Raw genomic sequence first — 18,807 nt, 5'->3', positions numbered from 1 at the left:
AGTCCCTACTTCACATGACCTGTCCGATCTACATGACCCCAACTGGATGGCATTCCCCTACATATGGAAATGGGGTGGGGGGATGGGAGGGGAGGGTGGTTAGAGTGCATGTGAGAGGGCAGAGAGGGTAAAAGGGAGGGAAGGAGGGAGGGAGGAAGGGAGGGAGGGAGGGAGGAAGAGGGAACTGGGATTGACATGTAAAATAACAAATTAAATTAAAAAATAAAAAATGCTTTGACTCCAAAATTTAAGTTGAAGGACAAGTTACTGGGGAAAAGGATTTCTATTTTTGTTTCCACAGAAAATGAAAAGATGTGGATTCCTTCCAGACTAATGTGGTTTGATCACGCCAGACCGCCTGAAACAGAGTACAAGCTGATCCTACATTCAAAACAGCTGGACAAAGCAGCCTTACTGACTACAGCCATGATATCTGAATCTTCTTCGAATCCCCCAAGACAGCGCCCCTTACCAGCAGGAAGTAGTTTGGAAAGAACAATGCCCAAATTCCCAAATATTGTGTATAGATGTTTGTTTTCATTTAATTGGACTTTGATATATAAAATAAAATAAATTAATTAAAAAAAAACATTTTGCTGTCCACAAAAAAAAAAGATGGAATGACCCAGGTAATATTTAAATCATCTATAATCAAACCAAGTTATAAAACTTTATATGTCAGTGCCTAAGCCTTCAATGTTCCCTAAGGCCAATGGATCCCACCATGGAAAGGGAAAAGTGGAGGAAACCATGTCTTTAATCTTGACTGTCACCTTGATGACATTTAGAGGCACCATGGAAACGAGTCTCTGGGAACGTCTGTGTAGGGGTAATCTAGACTAGGGAAAGTAAGGTGGGAAGGCATGCCCTGAATATGGGTGACGCCCATCCCATAAGGCTAGGGTTCTGGATGGAATGGAGAGGAGAAAGTGAGCTGAGCACCAGCATCCATCTCTTGCTGTTGTTGTTGCTATGACTTCCCTGTCATCCAACTGTGAGCCCCAATAAACCTTTCTTTTCTAAAAAAAAAAAAAAAAAACTGGAAGAAGATTAAAGGTTCCTCTTGGTGAGTAAATATTAGCAGAAATTTCCCAGCAATGCCAACTTCAATTATGATACAAAATGGTCTTGTTTTCTAATTTTTAACAAGTCTGGTGAGTACACCAACCGGTTAGTAACCTTTTAGTCACAGCTGTTAGAGAAACTGTACTTTGTATATATAAATTAACACTTTCTAAGTGAATGTATTATCAAATCCTTTGTAATATCAATATTAGTACTTCAAGTTTATTCTGCTGTGAGTGCACATAGGAATTGCTTGAGGAATGTTAAATGGATCTTTCGGAAGTGGGATAGATTGCATACAGATATGTATATCAATCAAGGAGTTTCCCTTTATCGTCTCTAGTTCTCAAGGTAATTTAAATGAACTCTGCTATCATCCCTTCATGGCACAACTCAAACTTATCACTGTCTCATTTAAACATACTGACTCCAGCCAAGGAAGCAGGGAAGCTAACTGCAGATATTTCACCTTTCACTAAGCATCTTCTAAACAAGCCTCCCAGCTTTATCCTCAGCTCTGTAATAGACCACTTGCTGAAATGGTTCCCAGCGCCTTCTATGACCCCTACCGAGTAACACACACAGTTCTTCCTCTCCAAATTTCCTTTGCCCACTGGCTGATTATCTCAGTCCCCAACTCAAAAGGGCACTCCCTGGGAACCCCAAGGCCACTCCAGCCAGCCAAGAAGGTGAGCTAATTACAGATCTTCTTTTCTCCCTCCCTTCCTCCCCTTCAGGTTCCTCAGTCTCAATCTCATTCCAAGCTTTGTAGCAGACCCCCAGGTACTGTTTCTTCTCACTCTCTGCCCCCATTGCAGGGGACTAAGCAGATCCTGGTAGAACACCCTGTTTTCCTCCTTTTGTGGACACCTCCCACCCAACCTTCTAGCGCATCCCTATTCTTAGAAACAAATTACCTGAAATCCCTCGTGCCTACAGCTATTAGGATCCCAGAAGAATTTCATATCAGACAACACACAGTCACCACGCTTCCCTACCAATCAGAGAGGGCAACAGAAACCAAGAGGAAAACAAAAAAAAGACGCACCCATCCAACAACCACATGATGTGATATCCCCACCTAGAATTACAACCTTCCCAAAACCATGTGCCTGAATAGCAGAAGAAAATATACAATCAAACAATCAATAACAGTCAGGGCAATATGTTTCCACTAGAGTCAAGCCCCCCTACCACAGCGGGTGCTGAGTAGTATTGCAACATAGCTGAATTACAAGGATATGACATTTAAATAGCTTTTATGAATATATAAAGGTCCTTAAAGAGGAAATGAATAATTCCCTTAAAGAAATCCATGAAAACACAAAGAGTGGAAGAAAATGAAGGGAGGAGTTCAGGACCAGAAAGTGAAAATAGAATCAATAAAGAGAACCCAAACTGAGACAAAATTGGAAATGAAAATTCAACAACTCCAACAGGAGCCTCAGAGGTAAGTTAGCCTCATCCACAGAATGCAAGAGATGGAAGAGATACTCTATTGTAGATACAACAGAGAAATGAATACATCTGTCAAAAAAAAATGCTAAATCTAAAATGAAAAAAAATCTGGGACTAATACAATTAGAGGAAAGAGAAGAAGTCCAGGTCAAAGATACAGAAAATATTTTCAGCAAAATCATAGAAGAATATTTCCCTACCCTAAGGAAAAGGACACCTATCAAGGTACAAGAAGAATACAAAACATCAAACAGGCTAGATCAGAATGAAACTCCCCTTAACACATAATCAAAACATTCAATTCTCAGAAAAAGAAATTAATACTAAATCTACAAAGGAAAAAGACAACTTAACATTTCAAGGAAGACCTATTACACCCAAGTTCTCAATGGAGTTCCAGAAAGCAGAAGTGACTGGAAAAATGTACTAAAGACTCAAAAGACAACAGACATCAGTCTGGACTACCCTATCTAGCAACACTTTCAATTACCTTAGATGGAGAAAATAAAACATTCCAGGATGAAATCAAGTTTAAGCAGTATCTATCTAAAAACCCATCCCTACAAAGACCCTAAAAGGAAACCTCCAACCTAAAAAGGTAAGCCACACCCAAGAAAACACAAGAAATAACTAATCCCAGACCAGCAAATTAAAAGAGTGGAATAAGACAAATGCACAAGTACCCACACAGGTACCCACATGTCACCACCAGAACAAAATAACAGTGTTAAAAAAGTACTGCTCATTCATTGCTAAATCTCAACATCAATAGTTTCAATTCCTCAATAAAAAAACAAAAATACAGGATGGATATCTATATAGGATCAACCCTTCTGCTGTAGCCTATAACACACCTGAATATTAAGGACATTTCAATCAAACTAACTTATAACAACACCAGAGTGGCCATTTTAATATATGAAAAAAACAAATTTCAGACCAAAAGTAGTCAAGAGAGATAGAGGAAACTACGTACTTCCCAAAGAGAAAATCCACCAAGAGGACATTGAAATTCTCAACCACTATGGACCAGACAAACATGTACCCAAGTTGAAAAACAAACAAAACACTACTACAGGTTAAATTAAATATTTACCTTTCACACTGATAATGAGAGACTTCAATATCCCACTCTTATCAATGGATAGGTCAGCCAAAAACTAAATCAAGAAATGCTGGAGCTAACAGGCTTTATAAACCAAACAGACCTGATGGATATTGAGAGGAAAAGTCTTTCTGAAGAGAGCATCATTAGCATAGGCTCTAAGATCAACAACTGGTAAATGGGCTCTCAGGAAACTACAAAGCTTTTGCACAGCAAAGCACACCATCAATTGGACAAAGTGGCAGCCTAGAGAATGGGAAAAAAACTTTTTACCAACTATATATTTAGTATAGGGCTAATATCCAAAGTACATAAAGAACTAAAAAAAATCTAAACAAATAAACATCTAAACAGATCATTTTCAAAAGACGAACCTCAAATGGCTTTGAAACATTTAAAGAAATATTCAACAACCTTAGCCATCAGGGAAATGTAAATCAAAACTACTTTGAGAATTCATCTTATAGTTCTCAAAATGCCTAAGATCATTAAAATAAGTCACAGGCCATGTTGATGAGAATGAATTATCAACAAAAGGAAATGTTTATCCATTGCTGATAGGAATATAATCTTGTACAGCCACTATGGAAATCAATTGGTAGTTCCTCAGGTAAATGTGAATTGATCTACTTCAAGATCCAGCTATGCAATCATTTGGGCATATACCTTTAAAAGACACTTCATCCTACCAAGGAGACACTTTCTCAAATATATTCATGATTGCTCTTTTCATAGTATCCTGAAATTGGAAACAAGAGATGAAAGCATAGATGAAATGTGATACATTTATACAATGGAGTAGTACTCAGCCATTAGAAAAAAATTACATCATGAAACTCAGCGGTAAATGAACCCAGAAAAACAAATATGGTATGTGATTGCTTATGTGGGGATAACTGTTAAGTCAATGATATTCAAGCTACAATCTATATAATCACAGAGGTATGTGTGTGTGTGGGGGGGTGAGTAATACCATTAGAAAAGAGAAATGGAATGCATACATAGCCATAAGGATGGATGGGTGGGGATGGAAAGGGAGGATAAACTGAGGATGCGGAAGGAAGAGAGAGGAGAAGGAATCAATTACTCAGACAGCTAACATTAAGGGCCATTTGAGAAATAGAATCAAAACCTAGTACTGTAGAAGATTTATAAAATATAAGCATATGTGAAAGCAATTTAAATGAAATCACCAAATAATTGGGGTGGTACAGTCCCAACTCATTTTTTTCTTGTCACCAAATGAAGCTTTCATAAATGGCATTTTGTTACATCTAATTTAGTTTCTGGCTAAAGGGGTCTGATGGAATCACCAAATAACACAGGCTGGTGCCAAGACTATAGGTTATTCTCTATAAACTGAGAGCAAGTCCTCATTTATGAAGACAACATCTACACAACCGATTGGACTTGTTTACAATTTGACCTGATGTCTTTAGTCCTACTTTCTAGCATCTCTGGTACAGAATGACACTATGAACCCATCCAATCACAAACCCTGCTATCACCAATGCCTGCAGAAAGATCTGGAGGATATCCTAACATGATATGAGCACAAAGCTTGTGGGAAGAATCAAACAATATCTGACAATACTCAAGGCTCAATACATTAGATAGAGCCTACTACTGATACTGCTTAGGTGAACAAGAACCTAAGACCAGATAGCCCAGGGACAGAGGGTAATAGCAAATTCTAATGTCTTTGTAAGAAGCAATTAAAAGACTCCTAATGGCATTCTACACATAGATTGCTGTCTTGCTCAACCATCATCACAGAAACTTCATCCTGAAGCAGATGAAAACACATACATTGACACACAGCCAGATATTGTGTAGAGAGTGAGATCTTGGAACACTCAGCCCAAAACAGTATGTCCCCATCAAATCCCTCTCCTTGGGGTACCTTGCAGAAGAGGAAGGTCAATGGGTATAAGAACCAAAGAAGATGGAGGACACCAAGAAAACATGACCCTCTAAATCAACATGACCAAAGCTCACATGAACTCACAGAGACTGAGGCTGCCTGCATCAGACCTGCACAGGTCTGTACCAAGTCCTTTGCATATATATCATGGCTTTAAGTTTAGTGTCTTCATGGAATTCCTGAGTGTGGGAATGGGTGGTCCTCTGTGTTTTGTGCATTCTCTTGAGCGGTTTTCCTTCTATTTGAGTGCTTTGCATGATTTCAATGCATTACCTTTGTTTTTTCTTATGATGTTTGATTACATCTTGTTTATTTTATTATTTCTGAATAAAAAATAAAAGGAAAAGGGAAGGAAGGAAAACTTGACTGCTGCATTTCTACTCCTAGGCATGATGGAAGTGAAAGTTTACTGTAGGTATGCGGGAGAGCATCGTGAGGCCAGCGTGGTCATTACCAGAAGCCATGTGGGGAATGAGGGAGAGGAATGGAGAGGGGAGAGAGCTAACGAGGTACAGCAACCAAGGGGCCCAAACATACACAGAGAATAGGCAACCAAATTGGTTGCATTACATAGGGAAGAGCTGCCCAGTCCCATGGACTGAAGAGTTCAGGGCGACAGTGGCAGGTTTGCTTTCCCAGAGGGCCCTGCAATATGTAGGTACTGAGGGATGCAGGAAGGACCTGGAGGCCATGAGGGATTTGATATGCTAAATAGGCATCTCAGCCATTTGTCCCAGGTTTGAAAGCTAACAATTTCCACTTTGAAATTTCCTAATGGGAGACTGAGAGACAGAAAGCACATAGATCTTGTTGGCATGGGAGGTGGGGGTAGCTGGGATGAGTAGATGAGTGGAGGGATTGGATACCATATCTACAATAGATTATATGAGCATATAATCTATTTTCAACACCAGCAAAATAATAATAATAATAATAATAATAATACAACTAAGTTCTTTAAAATATTTGAAGCGACATTTCAAAATTTTGTTTCAAAATCAGCCTCTCTCTCTAAAAAGAGCATTGTTTAAAAGTGTTGAATGGTAATAGTATATGAATATTATTTCCCTCATGGAGTGCTGTGGAAAGAAGATTTTAGTATATTTTTAAATAATGTCTTTAAGGTTTCTTTGAAAACTGATCACACAAATGAACCCATTAGATGTCAATACATATTGTATCCTCTCTACTAAACATGGAAATCAAAACATGAACAATAAGTACAATATTCAACAAGCACTTTTAGACTCTACTGAAAAAGGGTACCTATGTTTAGTGTCATTTTAATTTTTACTTTGAACTACATAGAACAAAGACCTTCAGCATTCCCATCTAGGAAACAGGATCCCAACATAAAACCCAACTTTTACCTGTCAGATTCTCTGCAGAAGGCCTCTAAAGTGAGAGCTGCAACAGCTTGCTTAGCTTATTAAAAAAGAAACTGTGCCTAGCATGCTTCCAGATTCTTTATGAAATCCTTAGAGTCATAAGCTATACAAATGTGACACTTGTATCCCCAAACAGTGCTTAATTGTCGGAGGACCAAATGTCCAGCCTTCCTGGTTTAAGAACAGTTCTTGGATTTTATGCAGCAACTTCTATGTAGGACAATAGCCTGACCTCCAGTGTAACAATCTTGCGGTTAGGAATAAAGGTCTGTTCTTATCTTTGTCCCAAAGTGAGACTACATATTAAATCAGGAGTTGACTAGATCACTCTTGGCATCCTCTATGCTCATAAGAGAAGAGATAAACTAACAGTTTGAAAATATTGAATGAATATGACTCATATAAATAAAATTAGGTGACTTATGCCAATGGAGGATAATGACAAATGACAACAGTCATGCTGGGACTCAGCACCCACAACAAATAATTAAACACTGAATGATCCAGACAGAAGACCTTTAAAACATTGCCAAACTCTATTTGGAAAAACTGAATGTTTACATCAAGCCTAATGACTTCATCAGTCTTAATTATAATTGTGGTTTAGTAAAAGACTCACATCCACTAAAAGTAATGAAGAATGTGTCAAATGTTTGAAGAGAAACAATTAACCACTGCCCAAATGGTTATTGTTTTGCAAACAATCAAGAGCTAGGGAAAACCTTGGTTAACTGTGAAACAAGTCTGTTGCCTCTGAATGGCTGGAGGTGGATTCTGTAGCAGCCCAGCGTGGCCAGTTAAGACTTAAGCACTCTTGTCTCTTCCAAAAAAATCTTCTGTTATTATTTGGGTTTGAAAAAAAATATGAATATATTTAAATGAAAAAGGTAACTGTTAGAAACTTATTCTCTTAGGTCAGCCAATATAAACCAAAATATGCTTAAAAGGGAGTTTGATATTTTGTATTTTTATTTTAACATTAATAGAAAATAGTATCAAGTCTTGAAAATGATAAAATATGCAAAATAAATATTGACCAGAAATTACTGGATTACTTCAACATGTAATAACACTAATTACATGGTGAAAATTATATTTTAATATTTTTGTAGCAATAGTTTTGCATTAATTAACATCTCTTGTAAATATTTCCATCTTTTGATACAGGACACTTTTGTCTAGATATGACACAACTCTTCGATAGCATTTCCTAATGCTGTGGAGATGAAGATTTGTTGAATCTACCTTATTTTTTTCTGTGAGTATAAGTTGGGAAGCAAAAATGTTATAAAGAATAAAAATATTTCTGCAAAGTGAATGGATACTTTGGGTGACTCTTCTCTATTATCCAATTTAAATGCAGATAGTAAAAGCAGAAAATTTAATCTGACATTAGAGACACATAACTTACATGTAGTCAAAGAGCCTCTGTATGGTATTTACATTGTATTTTTTTTCTCTTCTTTTTTTTTTTTCAGAACAGGAACAAAATTATTCCTTAAAATTACTATGAAGTTCTTGTCAATTGCTGCCAAGACTATACCCTTTTCTATAACATGCCAAGTTTCATAGCATTCTTTATGTAATAAATGATAAGACCAGCTATTAATCAGAGATTAGATGTTATATAGACTTGGTATATGTTTTATTCCCAAAGCTTATATTTTATGTGCATTTGTTAATTTTAATAGGCACAATCTATAGTTGATTTTTATTTTGAGACTGAAGCAAGACAAACGATTTCCTGTTTCCTCTTAGATGTTGATTACGATGGAGATGAAGATGCAGATGTGGGGGACACAAGGGTAGCTGCTTTTAACAGCCATGTGCTTTGAGCAATTTTGTGAAATGTGCATGTGAGAAAGAATCTTTGTGAATGTTCTGTCAGTGCAGGGGAGGGATCCATCTACTTCCCCGAGTCCATGGTTCTCAGTCCCTGTGGATCTCAACCCTTTAGGTGGTCTAATGACCCTTTCACAGGGGTTACATATCAGCTACACTGCATATCAGACACTTATATTACATCTCATAACAGTAACAAAGTTATAGTTATGAACAAGCAAGGAAATAATTTTATTGTAAGGGTCAACACAACTGTACTAAAGGTTGAGAAACACTGCCTTAGTCACTCCTGTAAACATCAGTACCAGGACAGTGGACATGTATTCATCTTAAACCCCTTAGATTTTAAAATAATTTCCTAAGTAGTTAAAATGAAATTTACTTCATTTTTGTAGTAAAATTTTTGTAGTAAAATTAAAAGTCTTTTTTTTTTCCCCAGAGTAGTAACTCGGGCTAGATTTGATCTCACTTGAATTAGTCACTAGGAGAAAAGTGAATGCATTTGTTGATTTCGGAAGAGACCTGACATTTCGTAATGGATAGCTGTGCTGTCTGAGAAAAAAAAAGGAAAGACGACAGAGGTTTCTGAATGCCCCAAATTATCCCTGAGTTACACAGTCTGCACAGAGAAGGAAACCCTAGCAGGAAAGGCAAGCTCATCCACCAGAGGTCAGTGAACCAGCCCAGGGAGGTGGAGAGGAACAGACTTGTGAAACAGAGTGCAAAGGAAACAAAAGGAAATAGCTCAGAGGTTCCCCTGAATTCCACTCAGTCCTTCAGGAGGGGTCAGAGGTCATGTGTCTGAAGGGAACCTCCAGCAGGTACCAAAATAGCAACAAAGAGCTACTACTGGAGGGCCCTGCCCACAGAATTGCAATTCTATCAACAAGAGTTTGGAATAATGTGAGAATTCCTACTCAAAACTAGTGTGGCTTATTCCTCTAACAAAGCAAAACAAACAAACAAAACGCACACACACATTTTTTTTTTTTGCCCAGTTTCTTGCATACTGTGCATAGTGTGTCAACTAACATGTGAATGCAAATATTACCACACTCTAATCTCCTTTGGTGGTTTGTCCAGTAGTGGACTCGCTAGGCACATGTTAGCTCCACCTTTAATGTTTGAGTAGACTCCATACTTCCCTCCTCAACGTCTGTCAGGCCTCTAGCTATTTTTGTACTCTTTCTAAGGACAAAAATAGTGGAATGTGGATTCAAAATCGATGTGAGAGGAAGTTTCTAGCATCTGCCTTTCTGCAATTGACTTGTTCATCTTGTTCTTTGATGTCACCTTCTCCCTCACCCTCCCACTTCTCACATTTGTCTATCTCTAACTATCTGAGAAAGGTCATATTATAGTCCAACAAAGAACAAGAAACAAAGCCTACCTACCTATGCACAGCAGCATGAACAAGGTTCTTTTCTGGAGTTCCAGAGGAGCCCACAGTTCTATCTTTACCACATTGCTAAATCTGAAGACAACCAGGTAGATTATTCCTATTTGGTACCTCAAAGGGTACCTGCAGAGAGTAGTACAAGATGAAGTGCATGTTACCTTTTGTAAAATATATGAAAAATAACAGTTTTTATTGAATTCTTCAATGCATTCAAGTCCAGGGTGCATAATTAGAAATACGGGAGAAGGTAGCATCCTACAAAAAGAAATAGTGCCTCATTATTAGCCTGCCTGGGAAACAGGTTGCTAAGTCACATAAATCAGTAACAAAGTCCAGATAGTCATGAATAAGACATTCCTAAGCATCGGGTGTTGGCAAGTGTGGGTGGCAGACATATGGGATTGGAGGGAGCCTTTTTACTTTGCCTCAATGAACTTTAAAGTCATTTGAAAGGAGGGAACCTAAATTGAGAAAATGCCTCCATAAAATCAGGCTACAAGCATTTTCTTAATTAGTGACTGATGAGGGAGGGCCCAGTCCATTGTAGGTGGTAAAATCTCTGGGCTGGTGGTCTTGGGTTCTATAAGAAAGCAGACTGGAAAAGCCATAAGTATGGACTCAGTAAGCAGCACCCCTCCATAGCCGCTGTATCAGCTCCTGCCTCTAGTTTCCTGCCCTGTCTTCCTTCAATGATGAACTATAAAGGTGGAAGTACAAATTAAATAAACCCTTTCCTCCCCAAGTTGGTTTTTTGGTCATGGTGTTTCACCACAGTAATAGAAACTCTACCTAAGATAAGGTGAACCTGGACTGTAGCTGGACCTAGAGTTATATCGTTCCTCCAAACTCTCTTAGACCCTCCTCCACATTTGCTAAGGAAAAACCAACTTATCTGTACAGACAGGGAAAGAGAACTATACAAGTGCACAAGAACTTAAGAAGGGAAAGGGAATGAAATTCCAAAAAAAAAAAAAAAAAAAAAAAAAAAAAAGGGAAGGGAAGCCTAGCATTATATTCAGAGCAAAGAAAGAAAGATGTGTGAGGTTTTTACATAGACTGCTCAGCAATCTTAATGCTTATTCAAAGGTCTCAGGCTTGGTTCCCAGCATCTGCATTGGGCAGCTTCTAAGAGATCTGGCAGCCTTTGGTTTACACAGGCACCTGGACATACACTCATGCAAGTACACACAAATAATAAATAAATAAATAAAAGACTTGTAAGGGCCACAATTCTCAGACACATATAGTGCCTCTTTAAGAGCAAGCGACTTCATCAGAGTTTGAAAGAGTGTCCCCAGGCTTTCTGGGGAGTGGAATACAATGACATGCAACTTTCTGGGCATAGCCTAAACAAAGGGCTCAGGTGGAGAGGGAGCTTTAAGAAAACCCCTCTGAAATGTGCCAGCTTGCATCCAGACCCTGGGTAAAGAAGAGTTTGGAGATTATAATGCCCTGCAGGGAGTACAAACATCAAACTTAACTCTTGACCAGATCAGCACAACTAAGTTCTAGCAGGACAGGTGTGCTTACTTTTTATGACAGAATGTCTTATTACTTTCATTTCCCCACATCTAATACTGATTTGATACTGATCATTGAGTACGCTACATTTTAACTATAGACCTTGCCTTTCCTTGACTGTTTTGGAGAAACATGTGTGACAGACCTTTCAAAATCCCACTCACTAGCTGAGCTCATTCTGGAACTCTTTAAAATCAGCAGGTCATCAGAAAGCAGTGGTTGCTCTTGCCTCATAACAGTAAAAACCATTGTAGCCTTCTCATCACAGAGTTAGTCAGCTTGCCTCTCCTCTGTGTGAAGCTGTAACTCTCAGCCCCAGCAAGTCCCGAACACCCTCCAGCAGCTGTCCTTGTTTCTGCTGCATGTTGGCTGTCTGTCCTGAGCAGTGTAAGCACACATATCTTCAGATTACACTCAGAGACTCGGGTTGCTCGCCTGTGGCTTCATAGGCACTGTGGATCCTCTCTGGTAATTCCTTCCGTCTAATTCCAGTGGTCGCTGACATTGTTTTCTAGATCAGATCACCAGCTTGTAACTTAAGGTCTTGCGAAAAAAATTAAATAATTTTGCTTGACTCCTAGGCTATTTTTTTTTTCGGGAGAAGGTTTTATATAATAAAATATAATAAGTCGAAAATTACCTCATGCTTTGGAGATTTGTGCGTACCGTAGATATCAAGTTTCAACTTGTAATGAATTAGTGTGAGTGGCAGGGTGCTTCTTCAGAATATGGGAGTATAGGCGACAGAACAAAGGATAGAAAGTAGTCACCATATCTTAGCTGTATTCCCAAGGCTGCCATTACCTCAAAAATGGAATATTTAAAATGCAGAAAGATGATAAGAATAAGGAACCCAAATTACTATATTCAAAGAAATAGTAAAGACATTTAGGAGGATATAATATACCTTGGAGAAATGTGAGTCTTCTAATGAAAACTACACTCAGATAATAAGAAAAAAATGTTTAAAGCAATAAAGGGGATTCTCTCAGGACCAGCCTCTGGGTGAAGGGGCGCTTTTAACACCAAAAGTGTGTTGTAGGAGTAAAGAAGACATTTCATAATTGATTGATACAAGAAATTGAAATTCTGTATATTTATTTAAAAATCACTATTAATTGAAAAATACCCATAAATAAGCTCCAAGATTTTAAAACAGGGAAAATACAAGCATGTTGACAAATTAATGTCATTAATCATAAGGCCAAAATTTAATTGTGTTTCAATTTATCTAAAATATCTATAATCTAAAATCTAAAATATCTATAAAGCATTTAAGCAGCTAAAAGATGAGTGTCAATTAAATATTAGAATTTGTAATTGTAATAATTACAAATAATTTTGACACGTGAAACATGTAAATTCGTGCATGCACAACTACTTACAATTTGAAAATTACAGACCCAGTAATTGAATAGTTTCTATATGAAAGTAGCATAAAGTTTGTTATCTTGAGATTAAAACACAGAAAAATAAATAATGTTTTGATTTTTTTTTTTTGGTATTTCGAGACAGAGTTTCTCTATGTAGCTTTGGAGCCTCTCCTGGCACTCTCTCTGTAGACCAGGCTGGCCTCAAACTCACAGAGATCCCCTCCCTAGTGTGGGATCAAAGGCCAGTGGCACCACTGCTCGATCATAATTTGATAAATTCTTAAAACATAAACATTGACTCAGGAAGAACAGATTCTGTGTCCATCACATATTGAGATCCTGAGTACTTAAGGAAAAAGTATGAAAAATCTGAAAATCTATTAAAGAAATCGAAACAAATTAAAAGATAAAGAATTTATTATTTCATCGCCACATATATTGTCCTCAATCTCAATTGACAAGAATTGTGGGTTTACTTGAACACATCTATTATGAAATGACATGCAAAGAATCCAATGTGGGTCATTGTGGTAGCTACGATATGTAATTTTATAGTTACCTTCTTATGAACTTAAGATAAAAGTGGAAATATTTGATATAATTTAGATATGGGATGTTGTTGTATAGTCAAGGTGAATAAATGCAAGATCTTTCTCTCAATTTTCTTCTCTCACTTTTTATCATTTTGTTTGAAGTTAAAATTTTTAACTTATTTCTGAAGCAAAAATAAACACATAAAATGTAGACATAAACATAAAGCTGAACTATAACTAAAAGTGTAGGATTGTATAGATAGAAGAAGCAACACAAAATATATACATCAATATGGAAAAGTATATCTTCGATTTAGAACCCTATTCACTGTAAACTATACTATAAAGTCTTCTAAGAATATACTATTGAAAAGTCCCAGACACAAATATAATTTCAAAGAAAGGCTAAATGTAAGATGAGGATTACAGATTTATCAAACCAATGTTAAGCAGAAAATAGGTGGGATAAAAGTAGTATCCAAAAGAATAAAGGAGAAAGCAGAGGGAACATACCGGGATGCAGAAGAATAGTTTCCTATTGATGAAAAGATACAAAGCCACAGAAAGCTTGCAGTGATCATGATCCTTTGGCTGACAAATTACACGAGCGTTGTATAAAGCAAAATCCATTAGAAGTAAAAAGGAAAATTGATAAAAACACAATTGTCATCAGAGATTTTACCATGCCATTGCAGATCCATGGCAGTTCAACTCATCCAAAAGTAGAAGCACATACTTTCAGAATGAGATAATAATTTTACAATAACTCCAAATGTTTTCTTCCCACAAAAGCCTCCCAAGGAGAGTTTGTGCTGTCAGAGCCACACTAAACATGAAGCTGCAGTCTGACACGAGGCTCACATGGTAGCATCCCTAGGCCTCTTTGTCCCTACCAGGGAGGGGAAATTTTTAATCCTACAAAGAAATGCTGTGATAGCTGTTACAGTGCCTGCTTGGTTCATGCCCCCACTTCTTTAACATTATCTCTAGAAATGGCAATCCCCCAGTTGCTCAGACACCGAATGACTGTCTACCTAACAGTTAATTGCTTTATATCTGGTACTGAAAATTGAATGACTGTTCCACACACTCCTGTTGATATGTGAAGCAAGGGGCACTGAACCATATCTGCTCTTAGCCATGTATGTCTAGGTAAATATGTCAAAGATCTCCAAACCTATCCCAGTTGTAATCTGGGTACACAGTGTTGATCCACAGCAGTTAGCATGGCTTTTAAAGTTCTGCTCTTGAGTTGTATTCAGATTCCAACATTTGGTTGTTTGTACGAATACATAAATAACATAAAAACCCATTCTTGCATGCAAAAACAGAGATATATGCACACACAAATATGAACACCCTCAGCATTATATGTATGTATATATCTCCTATTGATATCCAATATTTTTCTTAATTCAATAGCCAAGTTAATTTTCCTGCCCTTTACAATCATTATAGGTGAGGATAGATGGCTAAACATTTAAAAGCATGTATTGCACTTGGAGTGGTCATGAGTTCAATTCACCACAGTCATGTTAGGGGTCTTACAACAACCTGAACCCCAGCATTAGGCAATTACCACATACTATTCTGGCCTGAATTGGCAAGCACCTGCACTTATGTACACATACTCCCACACAGACACAAACACATAATTTAAAAAATGAAAATATGAAATCTTTATGAAAAGAAATAATTTAAATTTAACATGATTAAAATAATTAAATAAGTTTCCATAGATTTCTTCTTACGTATCATGTGCATAATTTGAATCACACCAACTAAAACAGTCTGTATACATGTATGCACAGTTATTTTCATTGGACAGTGAATAAATTAATGAATTGGACTTGAAATTCATTTTGTTTATATTAAACTACCTGTAATTTTCTATCCTAGCAATTCTACGAGGCAAACTCTATCAATATGACTTAGATATTTTACAGCAGGATGTATTATTTAAGCAAGTGTGTGCTCCAGTAACACCTTGCTTCTCTGAAGATTATACTTCTCAGTCAGTCATGACCACATTCATCATCTTTCACTCAGTTGGTTCTATCTACAATGGTAGGATTCTCAGGCATTTTATTTTAAGTTTTCCTAATAAAACACATTCAGTTTTTTTATTTATGTTGTTAATAATACGCTTATGTGTCCAATGTATACAGATAGATGATAGATGGATAGATGGATGGATAGATAGACAGATAGATGATAGATCATACATTATTTATATGTATGTGTATTTGTGCATGCAGGTACACATTGCTAAGTGAATCTAGTCCAGTACAGGTTGCTAATGTCATCGTCCATCACACCTACCTTATTGTCTTAACACATGATCCCTCACTCAACCAGGAACTCACCCTTTTGTCTAGGCTATATGGCTAGCAATTTGTAGGGATCCATTTGTTACTCTCCCCAGCCATTAAATGTTAATGTGGGTCCTGGGAATTTGAATTCAGTCCCTCATTATACTTGCAGAATAAGTGCTCTTACCATTGAGCCATCTCCCCTAGCACTCCCTAGCACTAGCATTTGTTAATGGAATATTCATCCCTATATTCCTGAGCTGACATTAGAATTGAACTCTAATTTGAAAGTCTGCCTTTGTGTGTAACACATTAATGATGTTCTCTCCATTATAACTCCATTATAGTTAGAACACATGCGAGAAACATCCATACTGGTTACTACATTTATTTGACCTGATTCTGTTTCCTCTAAATCTACTTACTCAATGAATATCTCTCTGAGAACATTCTACATCGATATTCCACTTCTATCAATTTCTCAGTGTTCCTAAATGATTACTGTTTAGATGATTGAATTAAAAAAATGATAGGACTAAAGGTGAATACCCAAGAATCACTTTTACTATAGAAAGGCTTGTTTCTTTGTCTAATGAAAGGAAAATTTGCAATGCATTGTATTCTCATCTATTAAAAGGTAATCCTTATGCCTCATAATAAGTCACTGCACATTCTTCTACTGGCAGTCCTGTTCTGTGTTCTGTCTTTTTGAATTTGTTTGCTCTGGATATTTTATGAAAATGGAACCAAATATGATGAGACCTTTGTATGGCTTGTTTCCCTTTGCATGGAAGATTTATGATTTGTTCATGATGTAGTATATATCAATAATTTCTATCTTCAGCAATAGGGACTTACCTTTCACTTCTGTGAGCCAACCAAGTGCAATGACAATAGCCTGTATTGTTTTACAGGACTAACATGAAGTTCCTCACACCTGGTACTGGGTTTGTATTAGAGAGTCTATAGATTGGGAATAGTATTGTCACACCAAGTGGCTTAACCTATACATGTATATGTTTGTACATACATTTATATGCATTGTACGCTATTTGGGGTAAATAAAATACAATATGATTCCTTGTGGCTTTTTTAAATCCTTTAATGTTATTTTTTTCCCTCAGTTGCCCTCCTGTATATTATTATCCCTTTGCCTCCTCAATTAGAGTCTTCCCATGTTTCCATCATCCTTTTCTTTTATATCAATTGTTTCCTGCTATTACTTTCTTGGCTTCTGTAGTTATTCCAGGCTATATATTTATAACTGAAGACTTGGAGCTGAGAACCACAGAAGAGAGAAAATATGTGGTGCTTGTATTTCTGAGTTTAGATGGCCTCAGTAAATAGTACTTTCTTGTTCCACCCATTTTACTACAAATTTTACAACTTTATTTTTCTTTATAGCTGCCTAGTATTCCATAGTTCATATTTACCATATTTTTATTTTCCATTCATTTGTAGAAAGACAGTATGTACTTCAGACAAGAGTTCAAGGAACTGAGCAGGATCTGGCCTGGAAGACTCTTCCTTGAGGACAAGCTTTTACAGTACTGGATGGTGCTTTGCATATTTCCAAAGGAGGAAAGCAACCAATAGTATTACCCAGCTGTGAAGCCTAAGAACCATAACAGCAATGCCCAGCAGGGAAGCTATGCCTAAAAGTACAATAATAGTTTTGATAGTTTGACAGTAACCAACAGCTGTCTAGTGGCACTAAATACAAGTTCAATGGGAGAGAAATTATGCTTGGTACCGACAACTTAATCACATAGCCAGGGCTAGGATCATACATGAGAATCTACTACAATCAATATATTAAACAAGCATGATTCTTACCTTCATACTAAATATTTATCCTTGTATTCACAGGTAACTATATTGTCCAACCCTCACAAAAAAAGATGTCACTTTACAACAGCGACCATCACAAAACAACAACAAATCCACCAAAATTGGTCAAAGTGTAGAAAAAGTGAATTATGGGTTTATTGTGATATTTTGTTTATGATCAGATAAAGCATGCTTGGAGATCAGAGTGTTCAAACGCATGGCTGCCTAAATAATTACTGAACAAGAAAAACATGGACATACAACATAGATATGCAAACATGGAAGGAGAAAATCTCACAGATTCCCACCCCATGAGATATAGACAACTAAAGGATCCTGAATGCGGAAGAAGTATTTGTCCCACTTTGTGGGATATTTGAATTGGTTATCCAATGCCAATGTCAGTCCTGTAATCATAGACATTCAACATTTAAATGAACTCAGCAGGTTATACCCATATGTCTATGCATGTATATGCATACATGCATACATATATATGTATATTCACAGTACATATACACATACATTATATATATATATATTACACATGTATGTATGTACATTTAACAAATAAGAAGGTCATGAGTTTGAAAGGGAATGAGTCATAGGAAAATTGGAATAAGTAATGGGAGCAGAGAGAAATAATGCTTTTGTATATATACATAGATATATATATAGATACATATGACCATAACACATATATATCTGAGTTTGTAATTTAATTATAACATTTCTCTTTTCCCTTTCCTCCTCCTAACTCTGATTTCTTTTATACTCTTGGCATGTTTTCTCAATTGTTATTCATGCATGCACTTGTATACATATATACATTCCTAAGTATGACATGTTGAGTCAATATAATGTTACTTGTATATATGTTTTCAGAGCTGACTCTTTAGCACTGTGAAATACATTACTGTGTTCCTCCCTGTGGTGTATCACCTTCTCACTTTCAACTTTACTCATTTGTCTGTGGATATTTGTGTAGAGTTGTGGCTTCTTGGCTTTTCCCTTTGTGTTTTGACATATTTGTTGGTATCACCCATATTCACCTCAT

The sequence above is a fragment of the Phodopus roborovskii genome, unplaced genomic scaffold, assembly GCF_943737965.1.
Source record: "Phodopus roborovskii unplaced genomic scaffold, PHOROB, whole genome shotgun sequence".
Lineage (NCBI taxonomy): Eukaryota > Metazoa > Chordata > Mammalia > Rodentia > Cricetidae > Phodopus > Phodopus roborovskii.
Note: the sequence above shows the minus strand (reverse complement) of the source record.